This window comes from Carcharodon carcharias, chromosome 14 (genome assembly GCF_017639515.1).
Source record: "Carcharodon carcharias isolate sCarCar2 chromosome 14, sCarCar2.pri, whole genome shotgun sequence".
NCBI lineage: Eukaryota > Metazoa > Chordata > Chondrichthyes > Lamniformes > Lamnidae > Carcharodon > Carcharodon carcharias.
In genome coordinates this window covers 63,491,045-63,514,898 of record NC_054480.1, presented here as the reverse complement: position 1 = coordinate 63,514,898, position 23,854 = coordinate 63,491,045, and the positions used below count along the sequence as shown (strand labels likewise).

The following is a 23,854-nucleotide window of genomic DNA, read 5'->3' as shown; positions in this document are numbered from 1 at the left end:
ACCTTTCTGCCATAGTGCACCAAGGGGCTGGGAAAGTATAGACCCCTTGGGCTGTACGGCTCACAATGGATGTTTGCATTGAATACTAATTGTATTATAATTGTACTGAAGCACCCCTGGGTGCAACATGATATATGTTGATATCTCCAATACCATTGCACTGTCTGACTATCTGTAATGACCATATTGAAATTATTGTAATATTCATTGATTGTATTGAAGCACCTTGTGTTCCATGTGTAAAAGTTGAATCTGATTGCACTTTTTGTGATGGCAATTTAGAAATGTTTTGTAATGTTCTTCCAGATATTTTATGAATAAAGTATTCTTTCAAAAATAAAAAAATGTGACTCAGTTGGTAGCACTCTTGCTTCTGAGTCAGAAGGTTGTGGATTCAAGTCCCACACCAGAGTTTTGAGTACAACAATCCAGACTGACTCAGTACAAGACGTGAAGTGCTGCACCTATCAGAGGTACTGCCTTTTGGATGAGACTTTAAACCCACATGCCCTCTCAGGTAGACGTAGAACATCCCATTGCATTATTTCAAAGAAGATCAGGGGAGTTCTCTCTGGTGTCCTGGCCAATATTTATCCCATAATCAACATCACAAAAATATTATCATGTTGCTGTTTGTAGAAGTTTGCTGCATGTTAATTGGCTGCTGTGTTTCTAACATTACAATGTGACTAAACTTCAAAAGGATTCAACTGACTGTAAAGCACTTTGGGATGTCCAATGGTCATGAAAGGTGCTATATAAATGCAAGTCTCTTTTTGTCTTTGGTACAGCTCTCTATCTCTCTTTCCTCCTTTAAGAGATTCCTTAAGATCTACCTCTTTGAGCAAGATTTTGGTCACCTGTCCGAATATCTCCTTTTGTTAGTCTGTTGCAAATTGTGTTTGATAACTCTCCCATGAAGCTCCTTGGGGTGTTTTGTTACATTAAAGGCACTATATAACAGCAAGTTGTTGTTGATGTTATTTAGCTCAGATTGTGGACAGTGGACTGTCTCCCCACATTCACAGTTTTCTCCTGGCTTCAGGACTGGCGTAGGCCACAATTCTGTTGCTGGTTTCAGGGGCTTGGCTTGAAGAATGAAAGCATCTGTCCAGCAACCCGGACTAAACGAAGCACCTGAACATGGTAAAGTTTCCAGTAAATGCACAACTAAAACAAAAAAAGAGGGACAGGTTTACCTGTGTGTAAGTAAACTTTTCAAGGGTAACTTCACAGATCAACTGCAGAAGATACCACACAGAGTATCGCAAAACCTTCCTTCATCACCAACTATTTGAGTGAAGTTTTTAATTTGAATTGTTTATCTGTAGAATCTACTTTGAAGAGGAATTATCTGTGTCCTGGAGACATTGGCATTTGAAGGGAAATGTTTCTTTTATCATTCACGGGCTTCCTTTGTACTGGGACCATAAATCCCTGATTAGACCATTAAGGGATTTGCATAGCTGCAAATAAATCACTAATCCTCTGAAATTAGCAGCGATGAAGCTTGCTTATTGTTCCTTGCAGCTGAAAAGTAATGAATCCATTTAAATTTAACTAATGATCCTACTTACTGAGAGCACAGAGAACAAGCGGCAAGCTCTTTCAAGTTCCCACAAGCCTACATGATAAGGCTGCAATATTATCCTGATTTTGTAACAGGTAAGTATTGAGATAAAGTTTTAAAAAATTCTGGATGCTGCTAATCAGAAATACAAACAGAGGATAACGGGGAAAGAGAGGAAGACATGGGGCAGTTTGGATAGCTCTTCAAAGAGCTACCACAGGTAGGATGGACTGAATGGCCTCTTTTTGCTGTATGAGTTTATGATAATGGGCAATAGCTCTGCCAGCTTCTGGTAATCAATTCTGGTCATTAATTGTGGTTGTCTTTGCGCTGGTCAGTGAGTATCTGATCAATAGATTTACTAGAATTATATCAGATCTGAGAGGCTCTAGCTATCAAGAAAGATTGAACAGGTAGGGCTCTTTTCTCTAGAAGAGTGAGGAGTTACCTCATAGAGGTCCATGCTGAGATAGACTTAGAAAAGATGTTTCCTCTTGCATGTGAACTGGGGCCATAAATATAAGATAGCCACCAATAAACACAATAAGAATTTCTGAAGAAATTTCTTTACCTAGAGCACGGTTAGAATGTGAAACTCACTATCACAGGCAGTGTTTGAGGTGAAGAGCATCAATGCATTTGAGGGGAACTGAAGGGAGAAAGGAATAGAAGGATATGCTAATAGGATTGATGAAGGAAGGGAGGGAGGAGGCTTATGTGGGTCATGAGCTCCAGAAAAGACCAATTGAGACAATTAAATACCTTGTTTTTGCACTGTAAATACTTCATATTTGTGCAGCCTGGGTATTCTTATTGGTTGGAATTGGACCTCGTCGCACAGGCAGTAAAAGGGGTGCATGAGGCCCAATGAGACACCAAGAATGGCTGAAAGATATCCACCAGAAATTGGATTGGGTCATTTTTCATAAAGTGTGCATCGAGAGTCCACAAATATGTAAGTGAGGGCCTAATGCCTAGTTTAGGTCCCCTCAAAGAAATTGGAAGAGTGATGGGCTGGAGTAACTCTGGTTCTATCTCACTCAGGTTTCTTCACCATCTGCGATGGTCTAAGCAATAACCTCCAACAAAAAAATCCGTTGTTGTCTTAATCGGCCTCCCCCTGCTCATATTGTCCACTTCAACACTCCTCCCAGGCCTGACCTTCAAGTCGCTGCTGGTTGACAAGTGGGCCCATGCTAATCCTATTCAACAGTGGGTGCTGCCTATGGGGGTATGTCAGGTACCACAGCTCTTGTGTAAAATGTTAATGAGGTCCGATGTCCAACTGCAGGTCAGCCTCAAGCCTCTCGGTTGTAGTCCATGCAATACCAAATCTGATCATGAAAGCAGGTCCAGATGCGTTTTTACCCTATTAGTAATCAGTGATGGATACTCTGGGTGGTTATATGCCCCTCCCTCCAACTTTCCCAGCCCAGAAACACTGAAACAAAAACAAAAATTACTGGAAAAACTCAGTAGGTCTGACAGCATCTGTGGAGAGGAAGACAGAGTTAACGTTTTGAGTCCATATGACTCTTCACCAGAAACACGAGATCAACTGTTACACCCTTACTGTTTGGGATGAGAATAGAGCAGTGTTTGTACCTGGGTTCCTCATTCATGCCTTAGTTACCTCAAGATTTAACTATTCCAATAGACTTCTGGCCAGTCTCCCATATTCTATTCTCCATATTTCTGAGGTCATCCAAAATTCTGTTGCCTGTGTCCTGACTCACAGTCTGACCACCACTTCTGTGCTTACTGACCTACATTAGCTCCCAGTTAAGCAACGCCTTGATTTTGAAATCCTCATCCCTGTTTTGAAATGGCTCCATGTCAGGCCTACCTCAGTAATTTCCTTCTACCATATGAAACATCCATGCTCCTCTAATTTTAATTGTTCCACCATTGATGTCAAGACCCCAAGCTCTGGAATTGCCTCCTTACACCTCTCTGACACGCCATCTTTCCTCCTTCACAACACTTCTTAGAACTTACCCCTTTGACTCAAGCTTTTTATCATTTTCCCTAATATCAGCTTATGTGGCTTGGTGTTATATTTTATTTTACAATGCTCCTATGAAGCACGTTGGGATGTATTATTATGTTAAAGGCACAATGTAAGTGCAGGTGATGTTACTTTGGATTGCTTGGGAAGGGAATGTAATGTCTGATGATCAAGGGTCTTCCAGTTTTGTCATGCTGTCCATGGCTGAATAACGTATGACGCTAAATGGTAATTTTTGCTATTGACGTGTGGAAAACTAACAATTGTGGTTGCCTACCCATTACACACCTTGCCCATTTTCTTTGCATTGACTTCACTCCACTATGGGATCCACTATTAATCCACTACTACCAGTCTTCTGTCCCTTGCCACATAAGTGAAAATTAATCACTCCCTGCCCAGGCTTCCTTCTTGAAGAATGGCCACTTAGATACTTATACAAAAGGGGGCAGGTGTAGCACAAGCCTACATTCTCACTTGGATGTCAAGTAATTGGAAGCGTCATGAACAATTCTTGCAGAGTTTATGGCATTCTTTTGACCTCCCTGCTTCTTCAGTGGCTCAGCACTTTTATGCAGAGGTTGACACTCAGACCACGATCGTTCCAAGTTCAAGTTCTAGTTTGTGCTAGTTGATCTAAATCTGGAGACTTGAGCATATAACTTAAGTTGACAATGCAGTGCACTACTGAGGGACTGCTGCACTGGTGGAGGTGCCATCTTTTGGACGAGGCCTTAAACCGAGGTCCCGACTTCCCACCCAGGTGGATGCTATCGATCCCTGACACTATTTCAAAGAAGGACAAAGGACTTTTTACATCCTAGAAAATAATTTACAACAACAACTTGCATTTATATAGTACCTTTAACATAGTAAAATGTCCAAAGGTCTTTTCTGAGCTTTTATAAAACAAAATGCTGCCAAATAACAGGGCCATAAGAAAAGAGCAGAGGAGTGGGACTAATTGGATAGCTCTATTAGGACACTGGCCAGGAACTAAGGGCTGAATGGCCTCTTTCTGTGCTATTTCATTCCATTGGGCAGGATCTTCTGGTCGGTGAACAGGGGCGAGGCCCACTTGCCAACGCATAAAATGATGCGGGATGATGTTGGGCGGAACTTCCAACGTCACCCTGCGTCATTTCCATTTTCAGGTTGGTGGGGGCGCAGCCGAGTCAGCTGCGTGCCCGCCGACCTGTCAACGGTGTATTGAGGCCATTGAATAACTAATTAAGGTCGTTAATGGACCTGTCCGTCCAACCTTAAGTTTGGCAGGCAGGCCAGGAGCCCTGGTGGGCTTGGGAAAAAGCATGAAACCTCATCCATGGGCCGGATGAGGTCTCATGAGGGTTTTTACATTTTTAAGAAGGTTTTCAATAAAACTTATGGACATGTCCCAACTCATGTGACAGTGTCACATGAGGGGACATGGCAGGGAAAATTTTTAAATATGTTTAATAGAAGTTTTAAATTGGAGCTGATCACCCTGGGACAGCACTTAGCCTCAGGGAGATCTGTGTGCTCTTTCGTGCACTTGCGTGAAAGAGCGCACTCCTGGCTGAGGGAATCCCCCCCACCGCCCGCACAAGGAGTGCATAGCGCTTCCTGGCAGTCGTCATGCTGGGCGGGCCTTAATTGGCCTGCCCATGTAAAATAGCGGCATGCTCCCAATTGGGGGCGCCGATCGGAGGCGCTCCAGCCCACACCCACTCCGCACTTCCCCTCTGATTGGGGGACTATTTTTCCCATTATTGCAACAGTGGCTACACTAGAAAAGTGTTTAATTGACTGTAAAGAGCTTTACTGGGATATCCTGAGGTTATAAACGGCACTCCATAAATACAAGTCTTCCATTTTTCTTTTTCACCTGTAGAAGAGAGTCAAAACCTGCAGTTAGAGAGGGGAGGGAAATGTCAAGAGAGGAAAGCTATTCACCTCACATTTCATTCAGGCTCCTTCAATAACTCAGCCTTTGTTTGCCAAGTAGAGTATTTAGACTTGGTCACAAGTTTCACTCATTTTCCTTTACATAAATAATGGTGTTGAAAGGTTTAGTAAAAACTGTGAGCGTGATATTTTATGTACCCCTCCCCCACCCCAAAGCTCCTGCGGCTCTAAAATGACAAGCCCAGGGGTTCCCAGCAGAGGCCTAGGCTGCATTATCTTGACCATCTAACTAGCAACAGAGGGATTAGTCCCAGGGTCCCCAGGGTGAGTATTTCAGTTGGCACTGATTGAGGGCAGATAGGATGAAAGGGCCACTCCCTTCAGTTTACATGGAAATTCAGTAGCCCACCCCTCTAATCTAGAGATAATTAGAAAACTCATCTGAGGACAGCAGCCTATCAACAAACCCATCAGCTGCCTAATCCTGCTGTTCCCACTCACAAACCACATGAAAGGGGTGAGGAATAAACCCATCAACAGGTAGTAAAACTAGCTGTAATTCTGCAAGGCTCCCTGTGCCTCAGACTCATCTAATGATTTGTTGCAGTTTGTGCTGGGATCAGATCGCACCACTCCTTCTTTAAATCAGTTTCCTGAAAGGGGGACAGATTTTGCTCCCTGAAATAATTCCTGGTGGTATGTTCAAGTATTTTTCAGAGGTCTTACTGAGCCATTTAAAGATGAGCAGGGAAGTTCAACATTTATCCAACAAAAACAAATAGGAATAGACCTTAACTTTGTGTAATAGTATCACAGAATTGCCACAGCACAGAAGGCAGCTATTCGGCCCATCATGCCCATGCTGGCTCTCCTAGGGAGCAATTCATGCACTGCCACTCCCCCAGCCCCTCCCCACATCCCTGAATACTGCTTCTTTCCAGATAGTTGGAACATTTAGAAAAACGTAGAAAGATTTACAGCACAGAAGGAGGCCACTCTGCCCATCATGTCTGCGTTGGCTGAAAAACAGGCTCCTCAACCTAATCCCATTTTCCAGCACTTGGTCCATAGCCCTGGAGATTATGGGACTTCATAGTGCTGTACCTGACATTAACAGAGGTCAGCAAACAACACACTGGGTGGGGAAGGGGAGAGGTTAATAAAAGTACTGAGTTAGAGGTATAAAGTTGTGTGGAAATAACAAAGTTTTCTAGATTTATAGACAGTGAATTAACATAGTGTAACATATATGGGTAATGAGCATGGAACTGAGAATTATTGGTGTTAAGATGTCGATCCTTCATGTGATTGATCAGATTGTCCTTCGAGATGCTTTTATATGAACACATCTTACACTTGAACTGCTGAACCACCACCACCTCCATCATGTCCTCCAGGTTAGACAGGTCATGCTGCTCAAGATGGCCTGCACAGGTGGATGTCGGCCCTTCTCCCAATCCATCCATGTTGGAAAGCCAGGAGCTGGACATCTGAGAGTTGGACATTTGGAATTAATAGGGCCACCACCTAGTGACAGTGAGCCAGATTAGCAGCTTGTTTGATATCATTCCTAGTTTCTATTTCTGTTGAAATTAATGGGAGATATAAACTGAGGACACCCATTTGCTATCACCCAGTCTAGGCTACCACACAAAGTCAAGATCTGCCCCATTAAGTGGTCATTTATCTCATTACTGTCTGTGGAACCTTTCTGTGCACAAGTTTGCTTAATTATGACAGTGGCTGCACTTCAATAATAATTCAAAAGATGTGGAGCTATGCTGTAGTTCAGCTGCTTGTATGTTTGGCATCAGGAATGAAAGATATTAAGATTGCAGAAAGGAACTCTCCATGGACCAGGCCTCTCTTATTGCCACACTACCAAATCCTAATTCTGATTGAAAAATCATGGAAACACTCTTATAGCTCAACAAGTTTTTTTCAATTGTCCAAGATCTGTGTTGTTTCCACTGCATTTTCCAAGCAATCAATAATTCTGGAAAGAGGAAGCAGAAAGGAAAGGCCTGATTTTTTTCACTCAAAACCTATTCAATTACACACAGTTAAAATTGCGCCCAAAGCACTGGGGCAAATAGTACCTAAGGAGACAAGTTAATGATTCAGGTGAGGATCTTTAGCTCGGACCAGTTCTGATGAAGCATCCACACCTGAAACGTTAACTTGTCTGTTCTCGCTACAGCCCCTGCCTGACCTGCTGGGTGCTTCCAGTGTTTCATATTTTTGACATTGTGCTTTTCATCATAATTGCCAGAGTTGTCTTCTGAGCTCAGGTCAGACATGGCAGTCACCTCCATACCCATGGGAACCCTATCAAGCACTCCAGAAGTTAAACATGGTCATCTTCACCTCGAAGGACAAAGAGGATTTGCTATTAAACTCTATCTTGGAATACTCAGAGAGTTCCTTCACCAAGAACGCCGCAAAAACACTTGCATCTCAATGTGGGGTCAGCTCTGTGCTGCCATCGACAATGTAATTGGACAAAAGGGCAGAATCATTTGGAACCTGTAGTTCGGATCTAGGAGTGCCAGCGCTACCATCTGCTGGTACACTGACATATTACTTCTGTGAAACTGGAGTTGTAAATGGAGAGGGGAGCGAAACAAAAGCTTTTATATTTCAATCTAAATCATAACCATAAAACTTCTTTCTGTCAAGTTTCTCCACTAAGGGTGATGACTTGTGCTGCTATTTTGGTGCACAGGAAGCTGTGAGGTGCTACCTTTCAGATGGGGTGTTAAACTGAGGCCTCAAGTAGATGTAAAAGATCCTATGGTACTATTCGAAGGGCAGAATTTTACACTGATCGGGCAGGCACATGCCCAACCCGATCGGAGATTACATCGGGTGAGTGTCCCGATGTCATCCTGCACTCGCGATATTTCATTCTGCGGGTGCGTACGGGTGTCGGAGCCATGCCCGTCACCAATTAAGAGGCCAGTTAAGGCAATCGACCAAAATTTCACATTGCCTGTGCAACGAGCATGAAATTGCCGGGCAAAATGGGCCAGTGGGCAGCTGACCAATATGCAAAACCTCATCCAAGGGCGGGATTAAAAAGGGTCAGCAACATTGCCAGTGTGAGTAGTGAGGGGTTTTGGAGATAGTTTGCTGCTGGTTGCTTATTGGTACTTGATAGCTTCATCTCTGTTTGGGGCCCCTTTCTAAGCATTTCCAGGCTTCATTTCAGGACTCATTGGTGTCACCAAGGCCCCCTGAGGATTCCAACTATGTGGACCCTTCCAGGTATCAGACATCCTTCTGTTACCCTGGTAATGGGGATTGTGATCTCTGCTGGAGGCACCTCCTCTGAGGAGGAAGAGAGGGGCAGAAGGGAGAGGAGGCCAGGTGTCCCAGTGCAGCTTCCAGGGAAGGGACCTGTGGGAGGAGAGGTCTAGGCACAAGAGGCACAGGGCCAGCAGATAGTCCAAGGCGTAAGGGACTGCAGAAAATGTCACTATCCTGCTGCCAGTGTTTACAGGTGGTGTTGCAGCTACCTCAATATGTCTGAGGTGCAATGTCGAAGGAGGCTCCGACTCTCCAGGAGAGACTGTGATCTCCATTTGCCAGACAATTGGGCCTGAGGTTCCCTCCAACTGTGTGGGTGGACAGCCTATGTCAGTGGCCCTGAAGTTCACAGTGTCCCTCAACTTGTATACCTCCGGCTCTTTCCAGGGGTCAGTGGGGGATCCGTGTGGAATCTTCCAATCAGCTGTCCACAGTTGCATCAAGCTGGTGACAGAAACTCTGTTCAGACGGGTACTGACTTTTATTCATTTCCACCACCCAAGAACAGAGGCAGAGCAGCGTTATAATAGGAGTCATGCCTCCACAAGGGCGGAGATAAAGAGAACCATAGGTCTTCTGAAGGTGTTCTTCCGAGGCCTGGACTGTTCAGAGTGTGCACTCCAATACCCCCCAGAGTGGGTGTCACCTGATGTGGCTGTGATGACTGGGGAGAGGCCAGCTGTGGCATTGGCTGCTCTCTCCCAGGCGGGGCCAGCACTGGCTCCACTGTGCGCTCTCCCCAATCTGGCACTTGAAAGGGGGGTCCAGTGGAGGAAGAGGATCTTGACAAAGCTCCACAGGGCACAGAGGATGAATCCTGTAGTGAGTTTGAAGAGCAGCATGGTGAGCTGAGCGCTGAGGGAGTGGAGGCAGACCTCTGTATCCTTCAGGGAGGCAGCGACACTAGGGATGCCTTGATCCAACTCTCCTTCAGCTAGGCTGACAAAGAACTGTTCCCACCTAATACCAGGGCTGCTGCCTCCATCCAGGATGTCTGAAATGCCCCTGTCATGTGAACCCAAAGCCTGTGCAATAAAGTTTAGAGCCACCCATTACGAAATGGCGTACCCTGCGCCAAAAATCAAAGGTGAAGCATATTCAGGCCATCACAACGAAAACAAATTTAATGTTATTGTCACATTGAAATCACATTGGCATGACCATTACTGGTGTTGATGTGCACACCAGTAGACATATAAACCAAACATAACTGAACAGAAGATCACCCGTGAACAGCCCCTCATGTGCTCATGGTGCCTTAAACTTACTTTTGTGAGTGCTACGTCTTAGTGCCTCCCCCCACTACCCCCTCACTGGCACCAGCATTGGAGACTCTAACACGCCTGAGGTCCACGGGGCGACGGCCAGACCTTAACACTTCTGCACACTGACCCATGCCAACCCACTCACCCTTCCTGAGCAGTCATTGAACCTCACATTGAACCAATGTGCGCTGCACCAATACGTGGCTGCTGACCTGCGCTGCCAGCTCCTCCCATGCTCTCTTTGTGAGGTGCGGTGGCCTCCTCCTCCCATCTCAGGGGACAAAGGTGTCCCTCCTGGCAGCCACGAATGGCGAGGCATTCGTCTGAAAAGCAGGGGGCAGAGGGAAATTCTGGCCCAAGGAATTCTCCCTGGTGCCCTGGCCAATATTTATGCCTCAATTGGCATCACTTAAGAGCAGATTATCTGATCAGTATCGCTAGTTGTGGGACCTTGCTGTGCACTGATTCATTTCCCATATTACAACAGCAACTGCACTTCACCATACTTCAATGGCTGTAAAGTGCTTTTGGACATCTTGAGGCTGTGACAGGTGCCATATAAATGCAAGTCTTTCTTTTTCAAGCAAAAAGCCATTCTTCAAGCGTAAGTCTGAGATTTTCCAATTACTCGGTTTTAAAAGTACAGTTTTTGGCTGCACTAGCTGAGTGCAGTTAAATCTTTGCAGAACAGAGACTGACACTAGTGCCATATTTGTTCAGAGCCACTGTGAGCAGGGTGCTACTCAGAGTCGCTGCGACAAGCAGTGTGGCTGCCACATTTTAGGCTGTTAGCTTGGTTCTGTTGGTTGCAGAAATTCTTGTCTCTGAGTCAGAAGGTGTGTGGGTATTATGCCCCCTCTAGGACTTGGAACACATGAAATGGTAAAATTTTAAGGGAGATGTAGGAACCGAGAACGACACCTTTCTGTGCAAGCTTATGAGATGCAATACCTGCCCTTTGACCTCCTCCACTCTCGCCGGCCAAGGCGCCAAACAGATCCACCTCCAAATCCCGCCAAACGGGATGTATATACACAGATCTTAAGCTGAGAAGGCATACAGATCCTAACTTCTACCAATAGAGAAAAGAGTACAAAAGTAAGCAACTTATGCTGAACATTTATAAACCACTGGCTTGGCCTCAGCTGGACTATTGTGTTCAATTCTGGACTCCACATTTTAGGAAAAATGCCAAAGCCTTACAAATGTGCAGAAGAGATTTACTAGACGTGTACCCTGGGTGAGAGACTTCAGTTATGTCAAGGGTTTGGAGAAGCTGGGGTTGTTCCTCTTTGAGCAATTAAGGTCATGAGGCTGAATGGCAACTCTATGACACAGCCTCCTACCTTCCCCTGGACCCATAACTCCACAACTGAACATCAAGCCATTGTTTTCAAGACTGTTGCTGACCTTATTGCCTCTGGTGAGCTTCTCTCCATGGCCTCCAACCTCAATGCCCTCTAACCCTTTGCAGCCTGCTTTTACCTCCCTCCTTAGATCCACATAAAAGGACTGTCTTGGTCCAGTCACTGTTTCAACCTATTCCTGTTCCAAGTAACTGATTTCTTTCAATCTCAACTCTATTTTTTCTCCCTTTGTTCAGTTGCTTCCCACCTGCGTCCACTACTCTGCTAATGCTCTCCGTTGTTTTAGTTTTCCAGTTTCCTGACCCTAACTGTCTCCTTATCACCATGGATGTCCAATCTCACTCTGCACATCCATCCCCCTCCAGGACAGTCTGAGAACTCTCAGTTTCTTCCTTGGATGAAGGCTCAACCTGTCTTGATCCACCTCCACTACCCTCCTCAGCCTGCTCTCATATTGAACTACATCGTCAAGTACTGGATGGTACCTTCTTCACTTTTTACCTCCAAATAAAAAGGCGTTGCTATGGGAACTGATAAAGCCCCTAGCTGTAATATAAAAGCAAAATACTGCTGATGCTGGAACTCTGAAACAAAAATAAAAATTGCTGGAAAAACTCAGCAGGTCTGACAGCATCTGTGGAGAGAAAGACAGAGTTAACGTTTTGAGTCCATGTGACTCTTCAGAACTAAAGAGAAGTAGAAATATGGTGAAATATATACTATTTAAGGGGACATGGGACAGGTGAAGCTGGATAGAAGGCCAGTGATAGGTGGAGTCAAAGGAGAGATTGCAAAAGATGTCATAAACAAAAGGTCGAAGGGGTGTTTATAGTGGTGATACCGGCCCCTAGCTGTGACTGTCTTTGTGGGAAATGTGAAACATTCTTTGTCCTAACAAGTTCAGATCATAACCTCAACTTCGATTTTTTTTTGCACGGCAGCTGTCACTGATGATTCTGCTTTTCCCCTTAGCACTCACTCTAGACACATCTTTTGTTTCTTGTAGAGCCCATTACCATCTCCTTTTGCCTTATGTCATCATCTCTTTTGTCATTTACTCTATCCTGCCTTCCGCCCTATCATAGACCTTCCCTTTTATTCCCATACATCACGCCATACCCTGAACTTTTCCTGTCTCTGTACTTGTTTAAAATCTGTTACAACCTTTACTTTCTCCAGTTCTGATGAAAGGTCCTGGCCTGAAATGTTGGGCAGAATTTTCCCCTCAGGTTAAGAGGAGATTTGATTGGGGTGTTCACATCACTGAGGGGCTTTGAGTAAATAAGGAGAGTCTCTTTCAGTAGCTGATGTTAGGTAATTCTCAAAAGACCCAGGGACAAGATGGGGAGAATTTGTTTTACACAGTGAGTTGTTTAAATCTGGAATGCATTGCCTGAAAGGTGCTGAAAGCAGATTGAATAATAACCTTCAAAAGGTAGTTAGATACATACTTGAAGGGGGAAAATGTACAAGGCTGTGGGGAAAGAGCAGCGGAATAGGACTAATTGGATAGCTTGTACAGGCACAATGGACCAAATGACCCCCTTCTAAATTGTATCATTCACTAATTCTCTGATCTTAAATTGACAATCCAAAGTAATGCAGAAGGAGCACTGTATTGTCAAAGCTGTTGTTCTTAGGATATGACATTCAACTGAAGCCATGTTAAAGATTCTCTGGCAATGCTTGGAGAGGAGCAGGAAGTTCTCTTGTCCAAAAAGCCCGTGTTAACCACCACCATCAAAAATTGGACTTTCACCTCATAGCTGTTTTAAATAATTCACTCTTGGGATGTAGGCGTCACTGACAAGGTCAACGTTTATTGACCTTCCATAGTGGGTGATAGTGAGCCACCTTCTACAATCTCTTCCATCCATGTGGTGTAACTGCACCCACAGTGCTGTTAGGAAAGGAGGTCCATGATTTTGACCCTGTGATGAGGATGGAATGGGTAACAGGGGTCCATGTCAGAATGGTGTGCGACTTGGAGGGGAACTTGCAATGGTGATGTTTCCATGTGCCTACTGCCCATGTGAGGTGCTATCGTAAGAGTCTTGGCAAATTGCTGTAGACGCCTATCGATAGTGTAACAATGTACAGCATGGACATTTAAGGTGGTGGATTTAAGATTTGTGGGATCTTGCTATGTGCATAACACTGCAATGCAAAGTCATTGTATGTGTGAAGATTGAGATGTGATAAGTGGCTAGATAGGGATAATTTTGTGATGTGATTAAGCAGGATATATTCTATTTACTGAGTTCTAATTACTGTTACCTTACTGCTGTTCATTGTCTGTTTCCTCTGAAATGAGGAATATTTGATGTTAACATGATGTCATTTTCACTTATTAAAAAGAAATTGCACTTATATAGCACCAGGTGTTCCAAAGTGCTTTACAGCCAATGAAGTATTTTTGAAGTGTGATCACTGTTGTAATGTAGGAAACGTGGCAACCAATATGCACAGAGCAAATTCCCAAACAGACATGAGATAAACAACCGGATGGTCAGTTCTTTTAGGCTGAGGTGCTAAATGATTGAGGGATAAATATTAGCTAGGACACTGGGGACAACTGCCCTTTGAAAAAGTATCATGAGATCTTTTATGTCTATCCAAAACCTTAAATTTGACCAAGCCATCTTACCATATGCAATATAATTAAACCTGCACTCAGACCAGTAGTGACATGCTCTGTTCAACAATATTTCCATAAAGACCCAGCCCTAACAGGTAAAGTTGACCATTATTCTGAAGACAAACAGTGAACTGTTCAACTCAGTGCCTGTTCATTATTTTAAACAACATTGCTTTCACCTCACAAAATCTCAGACTTCCAGGCAGGAAGTTGTAAATAAAATGAAAAATGTTAGTGTTCCTGAGTGATTGATTTATACACACACAGATTGTGTAAAGCTGCAACCTGGGAGTTAAGCACAGGGCAGCAAATGGCAGAAAATTATCAATATCTTTCCAAAGGAAAACTGGTCGGATACTTGAAAAGAAGAAAGAATGCAGGGCTGTGTGGAAAAGATCAGTGCTTGTGGGACTAATTGGATAGCTCTCTCAAAGAGCTAGCACCTGCAAGATGGGCTAAATGGCCTCTCTGTGCTGTATGATTCTATGGTTCTTGGTGTTGATTTTATGTTTGTGCCTTTTCAAACTGCAGCAGAGTTTACAATACAGAAAGCAGGCTTGGAATAAAGACGTTGAACAATCAAAATCACTGGGGATTTTAAGATGAACAATTAAAAGAAATGCCCAGAAAACCACCATGCTCTGCCGAGACTGCCAAACCTGTGAATATATTCACACAGCAAGCCAGCTCCAATCACTCGCTGCTTGGCCATGTCAACGTGCTGTTCTTCTTGACGAGCACAGACCACCCCAGTGGTGCATTTAGATTATTTATTGTGTAATGTGAACACAAACATCCGCTTGTTTCTGTGCTGGGGCAACGGATGGATGTTTACTGATACAGCTGAAAACTGTGGAGCTTATTCAAAGTCAAGATCCAACTGGGCCTTTCTCATGTCTGACCTCAGTTTTGGTCTGTGAACTTCTTCTTTCTTTTCTTTCTGAATCCAAATCATTTTAAAGTTTCTCCTTTTCTGTCGCTGTAAACACAGGACAGGAAGCAGAGTGCAGTAGACCGAAGATAGACTCGTAGGGATTGGAAGTGTATTTTGGAAAGCAAGGGGGTACTATTGTGTCCTGGTGTGTCAGTATGGGAAAGTATTGCGGGAGACTGAATTGGCATCTCCCTAATGGTTCAGTGAGTTCATTCACTGCCCACTGTGGCATTGAACTATAGACCAGGGGAGGCTCAAGGTTCAATATCGAGCCTGCACTGTAATAGTTGGATTGTAATATAGGCAGAGGAAAAATTAATGTTCCTTTTTCTGCCAGAGATCTGGTGACCTTTGTTGGAAAGGTAACTTTTAAATTTACTTCAGTTTTTTTTGGTTTAATTCAAGTTTGTTATTTTTGTTAATTCTGTTCATTTGCTTTCTTAAAAAAAACTCCACCCTTCCCTGAGCTATTAGTACTACTGCCTCTTTAAAGGGAGACATGTAGTCTGGTAGAGTTAGATGGGCCACCGCTCTTGAGCTCTTCTTAGTGTTGACCCTTTAAAAGGAGACACTTGTGTTGAGGTTCAAATGATTGACTACTAAAGGCCAACTGAGAATGAAGAACCATTACTATATATATCCTGTGAACCAAGTTCTATATTGGGGTCATTTACTCCTGGATAGGGTAGATATAGTGACGATATTTCCACTTGAGGGGAGTGTTATGTAATGTATTCTCATTTAAATATATATTTATATAGATGGTTATGTCATCACTGGAAGTGATGCAATGTCATGTGCAGTAGCCACCTTCACACCTTCACATTAAGCGCTGCAAGTAGCAGCAACAGCTGGAAAAAGCCCCCATTAAGGTTTTATGTTCAATCTCTAGGCCTGCCTTCAACTTGGTTTCTATCAGCCTAGAAAGAGATAATACAACATGGTGGCAGTGGTAGTGAGCCAACAGTATTGAACAGCAGCTGAAAACAATGACTTAAATTGGAAGCCCTACCTGAAGTGCTGCAGTGGGATCATTGCTTTCACATTGGAGAGTGACTATGTGAGTAGTGTAACCGAGTGCATTCCTGGTTTTGACCAAGCTAGCAAAACCCAAAAGCATTGGCAGTTTCAGCAGCAGTGTTCAGTGCAGCTCTGTGTTTTGGTGCGTAATCCTTTCTGCCATCGCTGTATTTGCCCTCCCTGGTGCCAGGGTCAAGGATGTCATTGTGTGGCCGCAGGACATTCAGAAGGGGATGGGTGAACAGCCAGAAATCGTGGTCCATATTTGTACAAACGACATAGGTAAAAAGAGGAATGAGTTCCTGAAAGCAGGATATCGGGAGCTAGGAAATAAGTTAAAAAACAGGGCCTCACAGGTAGTAATCTCAAGATAATTCCCAGTGCCGCATGCGAGTGAGGTCAGGAATAGGAGAAGAGACCAGGTGAATTTATGGCTGGAGAAATGATTTAGAAAGGAGGGATTTGGATTCATGAGGCATTGGGACCGATTCTAGGGAAGATGGGACCTGTACCAGCTGGAGGGTTTGCACCCCAACAGGACCAGGCCCAATATCCTTGCAGGGGTATTCCCTAGTGCTGTGGGGGAGGGTTTAAACTAGAGTAGCAGGGGGATGGGAACCTGAGCTGGGAGACACAAGAAAGGGAAACAAAGATACGAATGAAAGACAGAAAAGTAGAAAGCAAAAGTGGAAGGCAGAGGAAATGAAGGCTAGCAGCAAATAGGGCCATAGTACAAAAAAAATGTGTAAAAATGTTAAAAAAGACAAGTCTAAAGGCCCTGTATCTGAATGCATGGAGCATTCACAATAAGGTAGATGAATTAACAGCGCAAATAGATGTAAATGGGTATGATATGATTGCGATTATGGAGACATGGCTACAGGGTGACCAAAACTGGGAACTGAATATACAAGGGTACTCGATATTTAGGATGGACAGGCAAAAAGGAAATGGAGGTGGGGTGGCATTGTTAATTAAGGATGAGATCAGTGCAATAGTGAGAGAGGATATTGCCTTAGAAGTCTAGACGTAGAATCCATCTGGGTAGAGCTAAGAAGCAACAAAAGGGCAGAAAATATTACTGGGAATTGTCTAAAGGCCTCTAGGTAGGGGATGGCATTAAACAAGAAATTACAGATGCATGTAACAAGGGTGCTACAGTTATCATGGGTGACTTTAATCTATATATAGACTGGGCAAACCAAATTAGCAATAATACTGTGGCGGATGAATTCCTGGAGCGTGTACGAGATGTCTTTTTAGACCAGTACGTCGAGGAACCAATGAAGGTACAGTCAATTCTAGATTTGGTATTGTGCAATGAGAAGGGGTAAGTAACAATCTTGTGTGAACAGTGACCATAACAAGATAGAATTCTTCATTAGGAAGGAAAGTGAAGTAGTCCGATCTGAAACTAGGGTCCTAAATCTAAACAAAGGAAATTATGAAGTTATGAGGCATGAGTTGGCTAAGATAGATTGAGGAACTTCATTAAAAAGTATGATGGTAGATAGGCAATGGCTAATATTTAAGAAACGAATGTATGCATTGCAACAGTTATAGATTCCTTTCTGGTGCAAAAACAAAACAGGAAAAGCAGCCCAACCATGGCTAACAAAATAAATTAAAGAAACTATTAGGCCCCAAGAGGAGTCACATAAAGCTGCTAGAAAAAGCAGTAAGCCTGAGGATTGGGAGCAGTTTAAAATTCAGCAAAGGAGGACCAAAAGCTTGATTAAGAGGGGAAAAATAGGGGATAAGAGTCAACTTGAAAGGAACATACAAGTGGACTGTAAAAGCTTCTATAAGTATGTAAAAAGGAAGAGATTAGTGAAGACAAATGTAGGTCCCTTACAGTCTGAAACAGGAGAATTTATAATAGAGAACAAGGAAATGGCACAACAATTAAACAACTACTTTGGTTCTGCTTTCACGGAGGAAGACACAAATAACTCACAAGAAATGCTAGGAAACCATGGGTCTAGTGAGAAAGAGGAAGTGAAGGAAATTACTATTACTAAAAAAAATATTGCTGGGGAAATTAATGGGACTGAAAGCCAATAAATCCCCAGGGCCTGATAATCTACATCCCAGGGCACTAAAGGAGGTGGCCATGGAAATAATGGATGCATTGGTTGTCATCTTCCAAAATTCTGTAGATTCTGGAACAGTCCCAGCAGATTGGAGGGTGGCAAATATAACTGTTTTTAGAATGGCAGGCAGTGGGATACCACAGGGATCAGTGCTTTGGCACCAGCTTTTCACAATACCTATCAATGATTTGGATGAGGGAATCAAATGTAATATTCCAGGTTTGCTGATGACCCAAAACTTGGTGGGAATGTGAGTGCTGAGGAGGATATTAAAAGGCTTCAACGTGAGTTAGACAAGTTGAGTGAGTGGGTAAATACATGGCGGATGCAGTATAACGTGGATAAGTGTGAAGTTATCCACTTTGTAGGAAAAACAGAATGACACACCACTATTTAAAATGGTGATAGATTAGAAAATGTTGATGTACAAAAGGGCCTGAGTGCCCTTGTACACCAATCACTGAAAGCAAGCATGCAAGTGCAGCAAGCAGTTAAGATGGCAAATGGTATGTTGGCCTTTATTGCAAGAGGACTTAAGTATAGGAGCAAGGATGTCTTACTGTAGTTGTATAGGGGCTTGGTGAGACCATACCTGGAGTATTGTGTGCAGTTTTGGTCTCCTTACCTAAGAAAGGATATACTTGCCATAGAGGGAGTGCAGCAAAGGTTCACCAGACTGATTCCTGGGATTAACTCTGTCTTTCTCTCCACAGATGCTGTCAGACATGCTGAGTCTTTCCAGCATTTTTTGTTTTTGTTTCAACCACTAACTTATCTTGTAAGTGGATCAATTGATGGACCTGCATGCTTCTGCAAATGTAATGTTGCAGCTCCCTTGAAACTGCCAACTTTGGGCAAATAATTCTGAATACTTTGATATTAGGTTACTAACTGAGGCAATAGGAATAGTTTCTGAGGTTGATCTTCTAAGTGAGGTCTGACTGATTCACTAGTATGAGGTCACAGCATGCTGGATGACATACCTTTTGTTTCCATGATGTAGAACATCTGCGGCACCCAGGAGGATTGATTGTACTTGCAGTCCAGGACTATAGATCCTGCACATGGAATAAGTTAATGGTGAAACTTTCACAGTAGTAGGTTTTGCCATGGCCAGCCATGTCTGAGAATGCATGCATTTTAGAATTTGTAGGGGTAGTTGGCATTGCCTCTGTGTCAATCATATGGCCAATAGTGAATAGTTGCCAACTTTATTAGGAGAGATAATTTGAATCTTGGCAAACACTTCAGATGGCGTGATGGGTATTTGCGTTTTCCACGAGATTGATGGTGTGAAACCTGTGTTCACCGCTCTTCATCTCATCGTGCATATCATCGTCATTTTCTGGTTTGTCAAACACCTTATGTATATGTTTCTGATGGGAGACCACCAGGTCATTTCTATTGCTTGAACATACCAATTAAGTACGGTCAGTTTGGATCAGTGCACGGCTCTTTGCAGCAGCATCAGCCTTTGCTCCAGAACACTGCTGCTGCCAATGGCCCTTTCTGCCACATGCCTTACAGAATTGATATATTGCTGGGCATTTCCTTGGTGCCTGCAGAAGACCACACTGTTCATATGTCTTGCTAGGTTTTGGTGTTCTCATAAATACATCAACAATTGGGGTGGTATGTAGGACCTGTAAGCGTTGTCGACCTGTGAGGATCATTTCATATTTATATCGATTCTTGAGTAGCTCTGTGATGCTATGCGTTTTGGGCTTGTCTAACAGATCGTTCTGGAATTCTTTTAAGGAAGTGGATGCAATCAACAACTCAACTATTCTGTCTGCTAGTTTTGCATTTAAAAAATCACAGCATGTCTCTGCACCTGCTGATAAAGTGGTCTATGGATTCTGTAGGCTGTTGTCAAAATGACATGAACTCTAGTCAATGAATACGGAGGTTTAATCTGATTCTGAACTGATCTTCCAATGTAGTCTATATCTTTTGGGGATCCTTTAACTCTTCTTCTGTTAATCCTGATATATTCAGCCTGTGTAGACCTTTATTCCCAATTGCTAGGAGAATTTTTATGGCTTGCTTGTCTAGTTCAGGCACACCTGAATCAAGAAACTATAGCTCTGTAGGCTGTTTAAACATTTTGAATTTGGATAGTAGGTCAACTGCAACCCAATTCAAACTGGGGAATTTTGTGGACATTTTGACAATATCCCTTTGACCTTCCACCTTGTTTCATTCAATTTATTGTTCAGCCATCCCTGAAGCCACTCATTATAATCACAGCCTTCTCTGGCCCAATTTTATTACAGTTGTTTGTTTTTTCTCATTCTTTTGGAATCTTCCTCGCTTGCTGATGAGCTGGTCCACACTCTTGTCACTCGCCTTTCCTGACTGTGCTAACCTGGTGCTCGTCCTCTCGATGCACTGTCCCACTCATGGGGAACTGACAGTCTTTGCACTACAATCTCACTACAAGGGATCGGTCTGCTTACCAGCTCCTATTTTGAGTACTATCTCTGCACCTTGTCTTCAAAGCTTTTCCGTGCAGTCACCAAGCTCCAATTTCAACACACTGCGATGCTGTGAACTTGTTGCGGTCTGACCAAAACGTCAAGGGTTGTCTCATGCCATGTAGCATGATTTAAGGCTGTCCACCATGTTGCACCTGTATTTAATCTTGCTGCCATGTTGTTTGACAACTGCTGAACACCATGTCATGTTTTTATAATGATATAAAGGCACCAATCATTCATAAGGGATTGGGTAAACAGATTAAGGTAGACCAGATACATAAGAACAGATATACAAAGGTAGAAAACTTGAAGAAAATAGCAGCGGAGCTGTGTGTGTTGTGATCTGTTCACAGGCCAAAGTGAAATTGAGACTGGATCGCATGGCCCACTTCCCCTCTACTGATGGCATGCTACTATCCCTTAAAGGCATATTATAACATCCAGCACAAAGGCAATTAAAGTGAATAGTATTGATGCATTTAAGGAGAAGCCAGATAAGCACATGAGGGAGAAAGAAATAGAAAGATATAGCCATAGGGTTGCCAACTCTGGTTAGACATATCCCTGTTAATGTCATCACTTGACCTCCTGCTGCCAACTGCCCCACCCCCGGACTTCTGCCATTGGTCATCTGACACATCCATCCTCATGGTACACGGCCCACTGGAAAGCGCTTCATGACTCAATTGTATGATTCTTGACTGTCAATCAACAGTTTTTTACCTATTCCAGATATTTTTAAGCGAGTATACAAAAGTGTACAATCTTTAAAAAAAAATAACTATGATTTTTCTCCTGGGTTGTCCAGTAGACTAATCTCTAATTGGTTGAGGCTGGGAACAGGTTTGTGCAGAGCATAAATGCTAGCCTGTTTCTGTTCTATGTAATCCTATGGGTTTCATGCATGTGGATGAGAGGTAGAGCATGAGAAAGTGAGACAGATATGAACTTATATTTGTAAGTGTGACAGAGAGTTGTAGAAGTGGATTAAAACTGTGTGTGAGCATGGGTGTACATGTGAGAGTATAAGCAACAGAAACACATGCATCCCACAGAACAAATCTCACTATGAGATGTTCCATTTGTTTTAAAGAAGGAAAGCATCACCCTTAAAAGCCCAAAAACTAACAGAAGCTAACTGCAAGGATAAACGTATCAGTCAAGTGGTACAAAATAGTTTATCTAGTTGGAAAGTTATAACCAAAACTTCTAAAGTTCCTACTCCAGATCTGGAACATAGGGAGAAAACAATCAATAAAGCCCTTTAATGATGAACACTTGGCTTTCAGATATTGAGCAGAATTTTTATCTTGTTGGGCGGGCATGGCAGGTGGGCCCAAGAGCGGCTGTGAAACGGACCGCTGCCTGCAATTGGCCCCGGACCGCGATTTCACACTGGCTGGCCAATTAACGGCCAGCCAGTGTGAAAGGTGTGCTCAGAACTTCAGCGCTGCTGGAAAGGGGGCAGGAGGAGCGCAAGCGTTGAAGTGTGCGCATACATGGGGGTGGGCTCACTGAAAGCTCCCTGAAGGCAGAGAGCTGCCTCAGGGAGCAGAAGATTTTTAAAATGAAGAAGAAAGATTTCTGTCACAGGAGCAGGGACATGTTAAAAATGAGTTTTAAACATGTTTATTGGTGTTTTATTTACAATCTGAAACCTCATCCCGCCTGTGGATGAGGTTTCGTTAAAAATGCAAAGGCCGCCTGGTCTATTTGCCCGCCCGCCAACTGAACAGTTAGATGGGCAGTGTAAAATTCAATTCAATTAATTGATTAAGGGCCTCTTAATTGTCAGTGGGCGCATTGCTGCCTCTCACGTACGCCTGCCGAAAGAAATGTCACGAGAGTACACGATGACATTGGGACGCTTGCCCAACCTCATTCTGCAATATTTTATTCCTGTTCGGGTTGGGCGTGACCCTGCCCGACAAGGGAAAAATTCTGCCCATAAACTTGTACATGCAACAAAATAAATCAGACTGAAGCAATGCCACCCTCTGCTGGTGTGCAAATTACTCTGCAGTTTGGTCTGCAATATACTGGAAAGTATGTTTTACAGTAGTTGATGTCACAGGGAGAATTGTCCTTCCGAAGTTCCATACTGGATTCTGCCATGCAGTGTGGAGAAGCCCAGTTATAACATTACACTGCACACTATAGAGGGTGTCATTGCTTCAGTTTGATTTATTCTGTATAAGTTTCAGAGGGAGCAGCAATTTAGGCTGCATGAGAAAGGGGTGCTGTTTGATTGGCAAATTGTCTTATGTGGACTTCCAGAAAGCATTTGATAAGATTCCACAAAGAGGCTACAAAGAGATAGAAAGATTATGTGAGTGGACAGGAAGGAGTATAACTTGGGGAAATGTGAAATTATCTACTTTGGTACAAGGATTAGAAAAATAGAATATTTCTTAAAAGGTAAGAGACAAATAAAAATTGGCAAATCATTGGGATTTGTGTGTCCTTGGACGTAAGTCAGAAATTTAACATGCAGGTACTGCAAGCAATTAGGAAGACAAATAGTATACAAGCTGCTATTACAAAGGCCCTGGAGTATAAAGTAAGGAAATCTTGCTGCAGTTATGTAGCACTTTGCTAAGACCACATCTGGAGTATTGTGTATAGTTTTCCTCTTTAAGGAAGGATTAACTTGCCTCTCTTAAAACCTTTACCCAGTTCTGATGAAATGTCATTAATCTAGAATGTGAACTCTCACGCTACAGATGCTGCCAGACCTGCTGAGCATTTTCTGTTTTTATTTTGCTTTTTTATAATTGCCTCAGAGGGGATATAACAAAAGTTCACTGCACTGATTCCTGGATGAGGAAAGATTGAACAGAGCAGGGCTATATTTGATAAATGTTAGGAGGAATGAAAGGTGATCTCATTGGAATGTATAAAGTTTTTAGTTCTTATTTGCCCTAGTTGGACATTCTATAACTGTAGGTCATTGGACTCTTTGCAGACGACACTGGAGGTGGTGAGGGTGGAAAGTCGTGTGGGGTGGTGGTGGCAGTGGCAGAGTTCATCACGCCCGGTTCAGACTTTACCAGGTCCAGATTTTGCCAGGAGCAGATTTTGCCAGGTCCAGCAACCATCGAGTCAAGTGTGAACATTGAGGTTTTTTAAAAAAAAAACAGTTAAGAGGAGACTAAGGTAATTAATGTGGAAATTGAATGGTATTTTACAGACCCATTCCAATTTTTCAACAAGTGCACAGGGAATCAGAGTACCAGCAGGTATATCAGGGTGGCAGTAAGGTGGCAGCTCAGGTCAGTATTGC

At 43.2% G+C, this 23,854-nt stretch overlaps 1 pseudogene; it reads right to left on the bottom strand.

Annotated features, from left to right (window-relative positions):
- LOC121287537 overlaps positions 1-7,786 on the bottom strand; it is a 28,470-nt pseudogene extending 20,684 nt beyond the window's left edge.
- Positions 7,787-23,854: the final 16,068 nt, after the last annotated feature.